The 7,393-nt window shown below is 35.7% G+C and overlaps 1 non-coding gene across 1 annotated transcript; it reads right to left on the bottom strand.

The window, feature by feature from the left end:
* Positions 1-457: 457 nt before the first annotated feature.
* LOC118757648 (U6 spliceosomal RNA) lies at positions 458-564 on the bottom strand. Its single transcript, XR_004995306.2, has one exon. It is a non-coding gene; the product is annotated as a U6 spliceosomal RNA (small nuclear RNA).
* Positions 565-7,393: the final 6,829 nt, after the last annotated feature.

Raw genomic sequence — 7,393 nt, 5'->3', positions numbered from 1 at the left:
AACTGCTTGCTAACACTATATTTGTAGATCATTTTATATTAAACTTCTTTCTCCATTTTATTTGCATGTCTTTGCTGTTGAGGTACTAGTAAATTTACCTTAATTCAAAAGACTGTCACTCATTGGTTTGTTCAAAACCCAAGTTTCTTAGTGACTTGTTTTTGTAATTAGAATGCCAAGAATTTTTACTCCTGTTATTATCAAGAAGAATAAGAAAACTTAAAATTCCTTCCAAATTTCTGCACACTTTATTTGTATCAATTGAGATGTTGTTAATTACCAATTAAGTGGTTTTGAACCCTTGTTTAATGTTAAGAAGAGCAGCAATATACATTACAATATTTGGGTACACTTTATTTTAATATGGGTTAACATTCTGCTATTGTTTCATTCATTCTTTTGAGAAACTAAAAAACAAAGAGAAACCAAGGATAATCTGAGTGTAACTTTCAACTAAAAAAATATGGAACGCTTCACGAATTTGCGTGTCATCCTTGCGCAGGGGGCATGCTAATCTTCTCTGTATCGTTCCAATTTTAGTATATGTGCTGCCGAAGCGAGCACAACCCATGTACTTTCAACTCAATTATAACATTGGCATTTACATGTATCCTTCTCTTCCACCATTCATCATCTTAATACACTTCAAAATGTATTGCATATAGCTATATACTTTTCAGTAAATATTTCAACATGTGTAAGTCGGAATATAGTATTGCTTACAATTCTTTTTGTGGTAAGATTTACAGAAAACAAAAGAATGTGTGTTTTATAGAAGGGATTTTGAAAAGTTCATGGGAAATTAACATAATGAAAAAGTATGCATGAATTTCTTTTTTTTTTCACCAAAATAAATGTGTGCTAGTTGGTATAACACATTTGAAAAAGATATTGTTTGAGTCATTAAGAAAAATTAAGACAGCATGCTCGATAGGAATGCCTATCAAAGCAATGTGATTCTAGTTTAGTTGAAGCAAGAACAAACATTCAATTTATTATGAAGCTTGGAGAAAGAATGCCTTGAAGGAGTTAGTTTACAAATGACTAGCTTATTTTAAGAAGAGATAGTGTTAAAGATAAAGCCCACATTGATATTCCATCCACGTTGATTTATCAATTTGCAAAGAGGAAATTACTCCTGTTCCTGTCCTCATTAAACATCAATGACAGTTATCAAGAGAAGCAATAGCCAAAATCATAGGCATCTGAATTTGTTCAAGTCATTATAATTTTGAATTCTAGAATGTTAAAGCAGAGTGGGTTCTGCTCAATAGTGCCAGCACTGTTGGGCCTGGATCAGCTGCAGATGAGCAGAACTTCCATTGCAAAATTTAAATAAGTAGGGTCAAGGTCCAGAAGCATTTCTTAGGACAATTATTATGAGATGAAATACAGCTTTACCAGACCCATCCTGAAAATAAAACACAATCAAACAACGGGTACCAAGAGGTAGAAGTGAGCTGAACAAAACAAAAATGGACTGACTAGTCAAGACCAACAGTCAAGAAAGCAATTTTTTGAGATACTCAAGAGATTATGTTTGTTGACTTTCTGAAAGGACAGAATAATAATATTTGCTTCTTATAAGATTATGTTGGACAAGTTATCCAAAATTTAGCAGATAATTGCTCAAAAAGGAATCACTAGAGAATTTTCCATTATGTCAATACTTTTAATGAAACAGGTAATTTTATGAGAGTTTTACTGGCATATAATTAGGCATCTACCATACAGTTCTGACTTGGCTCCTGACTTACTTATTGCTAGCTAATCTTAAAAACAAAACAAAAAAATCTTTGGAGCCAGTGTTGTGGCATATCAGATTAAGTCCCCAATGGAATCCCATATGGATGCCAATTTCAGTTCTGGCTGTTTTATTTCCAATCCTGATGCCTGTTAATATACCTAGGAAAGCAGTGGAAGACAGCCCAAGTTCTTGGGCCCCTGCCACCACTGTGAAAGACCCAGAAAGAGCTGGCTTCAGCCTGACCTGGCATTGGCTACCTGGGGAGTGAACCTGTAGTTGGATGATCTCTGATTATCTCACTTATTTCTCTCTCTTTACTTTTGCATTTCAATAAATAAATCAATCTTTAAAAGACAAAAAAAAAATCCTTTTAAAGAGCATCTGTTTTTCTTTAATTAATATTCATAACAAAGATTGTTCTGACAAGATTAACTCTTAGAACTCCTTTTAAAAAAATTTTAAATAACGTTTATTTAATTTTTTTTAAGAGGCAGATTTACAGAAGGAAAAGGAGAGATTGAGTTTTTGTATCTGCTGGTTCACTCCCTAAATAGCTGCAATGGCCAGAGATGAGCTGATTTGAAACAGGGAGCCAGGGGCTTCCTCCAGGTCTCCCACACAAGTGTAGGAGCCCAAGGACTTGAGCCATCCTCTGCTGCTTTCCCAGACCGTAGACAGGGAGCTGTATTGGAAGTGGAGCAGTCGGGGTTCAGACTAGTATCCATATAGGATGTCAGCACTATGGATGGAGGAATAGCCTGATAAACCACCATGCTGACCCTAGTATCCTCATTTCTTTAGGAATGGACTAAATAGTTTGTGTTGTTGCTTCCAAAAGTGCCTCAAGTTTGATTAAGATCCTATTGAAAAATAACATAGCTTTGTTTAACCTCTTAATTCCAAGTTTTCATGTACCTTGTATACATTTGCAGACTTTTGACAAATATGTACACCTATGTAACCCATACTTCTTAAAATATGTAGGATACTGCCATTACCCCATAAAGACAAGTCTTAACTCTTCAGGATTTTTTACAGCACAGTCTGTCCCTGACCACAGCCTCTGCTTTGCTCTGAAGTTTTTTAAGTGTGAATTACTGTTGATCTCTCTGAAATCATGCAGTATTTAGCCCTGTGCAAGGTGTCCTTCACTTAGCAATTTGGTATGTAAATATGATATTATGTCGACAATATCATTACTATTTTTTGTTACTATTGTATGGATGTACATTCTTCTATTGGTGGACTCTTAGATTCTATCCAGTTTTAGACTGTTATGAATAAGGCTGCTATGCATGCGCTTCTTTTTTCCCCCACTTATTTAAAAGAGTAATCGCTCTTCCATTTGCTGTTTCTCTCCCAGGTCACTACTTTCACAGTTTTGCTAGGCCTGTTAGCTAAGGATTGGAGATACACATATTCTTTTATTATTATTATTATTATTATTATTATTATTATTATTATTTTAATTACATTTGGTTTTATAACACAGTTTCATAGGCTCTGGGATTCCCCCAACCCCTCCCTGTACCCTCCCCCCCGTGGTGGATTTCTCCACCTAGTTGCAGTATTACAGTTCAAATCCAATCATAATTCTTTCATAGCAAATAGATACATATATTCTTATACAAGTATTTTTGTGGGCATGAATTTTTTTTCTCTTGAGTAAAGTTGTAGGACTAGAATTTGTCAGGTATATTTCTATGTTTAATTTTATAATAAACATCCAGGTTATTTTTGAACATGGTTTTACTTGATTTTCTTTCAGCTAAGAACATACTGGAGTTTTGATATCATATCGCCAGTATTTGAATTTGTCAATTTTAACTGTATTGGTAGGTGACTAGTGTTATCTTGTTATAATTTTAATTGCATTTCCTAATGATGTTGAACATTTCTTCAGTGTGCTTAGTAACAATTCATGTGTCTTGTTTGTTTAAATCTTTTGCTTATATTTTCGATGAGGGTTTTGTTTGTGCAATTGAGGTTTTTTTTCTTTTTTAATATGCTGAGTACTAGTACTTTGTAAATAGTATCTCTTAATCCTTTCCTTGACTGTTTTCCTAGTAGAAAAGTTTGATGAACAGATGCTTTTCTTTTTGGTAAAGACAGTTTATCAATTTGTGTTATTATTGCTTATAATGTCTTGCAATACTTTTCCTACCTCTAAGACATGATGATATAATTCATCTACATTTTTTCTAGGCTCTTTATGGTTTTAGCTTATGCAATAAGGGTTCATGATCTTCTTCAAAAAATTTTTTTAAGACTGATTTTATTTATATGAAAAGCACAGTTATAGAGAGATAGATCTTCTGTCTGCTGGTTCCCCTAATTGACAACAAAGGCTGGGGCTGTGACAGGCTGAAGTCAGGAGCTTCATCTGGGTTGTCCACATGGGTGCAGGGGCCATTATCTGCTGCTTTCTGAGCTGCATTAGTAGGAACTGGATTTAAAGTGAATGTTGGAATAGAACTTGTACCTGTGAAGGGTACTGGCACTTCAGGTAGCAGATTAACGTACCATGCTGCAGTGCTATCCCTTCAAGTTAGTTTGGTGAGTAGGGTGAGGTAGGTTCCCATTTTTAATATGGGTATTTAACTACTTTGTCACCATTTGTTGAAAAATTTTCCTTCCTCCCTTTTGTTGCTCTGGTGCCTTCGTCAAAAACTAAATAATATTTCAGACCTACTTTGAGATTCTTTTCATTCATTTGTTTTTATTGCATTGCCACACTATATGAACCTGCAAATTGGTATAGAGTTTGTGTGCTCTTTGGTAGCTTGGTAAGGTGTCAAGTTGCCTAGTACTATTGAAGCCACAGGTATAATATGTCCGTTAATTTCATGTTCAGCATCACTCAGGATATTCTAGTTGCTAGCAAGCTTCGTGTTTGGGTTCATATTGTAATGAAATCCCAACTAAATGGAAATTAAGCAACACATTTGAAAAATGAGTGATTCAAGCAAATAATCCCAGTAGGAATCTGGATGAATGTAATGCATTGATGCCATCTTATAAGATTTAGATAATGTCATTCTCAAAGGGAAGTTCATTGCTCTAAAATGTGTACTCTAGGATGTTAGATGACTGAAAAATCAATGATTTAACCTTACATATTAATAAAGTAAATAAGCAGCAAAATGAACCGACGTGAAATGGAACGATCTGCCAAATATAAAAGCAGGAATGAAATAGAAATCAGTAAGATAATTGAAAAAGTTAATGAAGCTAAATATCAATGAATTAATGACAGCACCAATATCATGAACGCAAAGGAAACTGCTACAACACATTTCAGAGACAGTGAAAGGAAATGCAAATTAAAAATTTTTTTTGCATATTTGAAATTTTAGAAGCAATGGACCGGTAATTAGCTGACTGGGGCTGGCATTGTGGTACTGCAAGTGAAGTTGCTGCTTATTAATGCAGCACTTCATGTTGGAGTGCTTGTTTGGGTCCTGGCTACGTTGCTTCTGATTTATCTTAATGCTAGTGGGCCTGGAAAGGCAGCAGACAGCCTATGTGAAGGTCCAGGATGAAGTTCCTGGCCCCTGGATTCAGGCTGGCCCAGACCTGGCTGCTGTGACCACTGGGGAGTAAACTAGCACATGCAAGCACATGTTTCTCCCTCTCACTCTGCCTTTCAAGTGAATGGATGAATGAATACTAATTAAAAAAAGTCTTCAAAAGCAAAAGCAACAACAAAGTACAGGGAGGCACTTTGTGAAAGGTAAATATATGGGGCCTTCTGGGATATAAAATCATATCAACTTAATCCTGCCATTTTAGCACAATCTATAATGAATGCATATTCCCAGTGAAACTTTTTGTGCATGAATATCCTGAAGACCATTGTTTGCTGACTCCTGAAATAGACTAGTGCTATAGAAACAAAATTTACAAGATTGGTCTACACACAAAAATAACACCAAGTTGGAAAAATATAAACATTTCTGTATAAAGGAGTTGAGTCCATAAATTTGGGGAAAGGGGGAACTGTCACAAAGAAAATTCCAGGCCCAGATGGTTTCAGTGATGAAGCTTTTCAGGCACTAATACCAAGCTTGTAGTATTCACAGTAGAAAAAGAGGAAATATTGGTTGGGGGTGGGTTGGGGAGATATGCAAAGAATAAAAAGTTTTAATTTGTAGGGATAAGTTTAAGAGATGTGTTATACAATGTGGTAATTATCATTCTTAACACTATACTTGAGAATTGCTATGAGTAGATTTTAAATGTTCTGTGGTAATCTTGCAATGTGTTGACTTGTCCAGACTAATTAAATTTTCCAGAATTTCCTTCTCTTTATCTGTATGTTTCTTATTGCAGTGGACCACAAAAGACATTCCTGTGTGTGATTTGGAGGGCAGAAGTTTAACAGAAACCACTTATAATGCACACATGATTTTTGTCTGCTGTCTCTTCTCATTGGCTGGGCAGCAGAAAGGCCTGTAACTGCCCCCACTTTCCCCTGGAGCAACTCTGTGTCTCTGACTCCTGGGATATATGTGTTTAGTTCTGAGAAAAGTAGTACTTGGTCACCAGAGGGTGTCATCATGTTCGTGTCAGAAAGAGCAAGATGGGATGAATTTCAGTCTCCTCTCATGCTGATGGATTCCATCTTTCTTGATTGACATTTGTTTCTCCTTTGCAGCTTTCCATGCTGTAGACTTCAGCTTCCACAGTTGCACAAAATCAAATTCTATAACAAATTATGTATGAGTTTCTGTATATGTGCACATACATGTAAAGCATTATGCTTCTCTGATTTAATTATGGGTGATGTGCTAACCAACTCCTCTTATGAGTCTAATGAAGTTGATACCAAAACCTGACAAGGTAAAATAAAAGGCAGATCTTTTTCATGAACATAAATGTAAAAATGGTGAACAAAACACGATGAAAAGAATTCAGGTATGTAGAAACAGTCTTATTTGATAACCACATAAGATTTGTTTTAGGAATATAAAATGGTTTAATTTTTAACAAAAACCAATGAATTCACTACTTTGAATGAACCGAGGAGAAAGAAAGTCTCAGTAAATGCAGAAAAGCATAATGTTCAGCTGTGCCAAATGTTACAAATGTTCTTAGTAAGAAGAGAACTAAGAAATCATCTTTTATCTAGCCGGACGGTGGTTACAGTTTCAGTAATGCTGGCAGGGACTGAATGTTGACTGGAGAGGATTTAACAAAGTATGGAATGAGGCTTAGTGGAGACAGCACATGTAAACAATATGCCAACAATTTATTTTGAAGAATGCCAGAAAATTGGGTTGTGGCTGGAATAAGGTGTGGTACCAAAGGAAGATTTCTATTTACAGACACAAGATGTGGTACATTGATGAGAGAAAAGGTTAATGCTGAACTTACGAAACTCAAATAACAAGGTTTCAGACACTACTGGTGGAATTGAATGGGCTTGAAAGATTTCTCTCTCCCCACTCTCATAAGTATGAATGGCAGTAAAAATATCAGTGAGATGTGCTCCCGGAAGGCTTAATATAAGTATTGGCGAGGGAAGAAAGAAGACACAAAGTGATATTTAGAGATGAAAAGGTGGAACAGATAGTGACCCAGAGGGGCTCATACATGAGTGGAGAGAAAGGGCAACAGAGCATCTGGTATGGTAGGTTTGCTTGG

Source organism: Ochotona princeps, chromosome 15, assembly GCF_030435755.1.
Source record: "Ochotona princeps isolate mOchPri1 chromosome 15, mOchPri1.hap1, whole genome shotgun sequence".
NCBI lineage: Eukaryota > Metazoa > Chordata > Mammalia > Lagomorpha > Ochotonidae > Ochotona > Ochotona princeps.
This window is presented reverse-complemented; position numbering and strand designations above follow the sequence as displayed.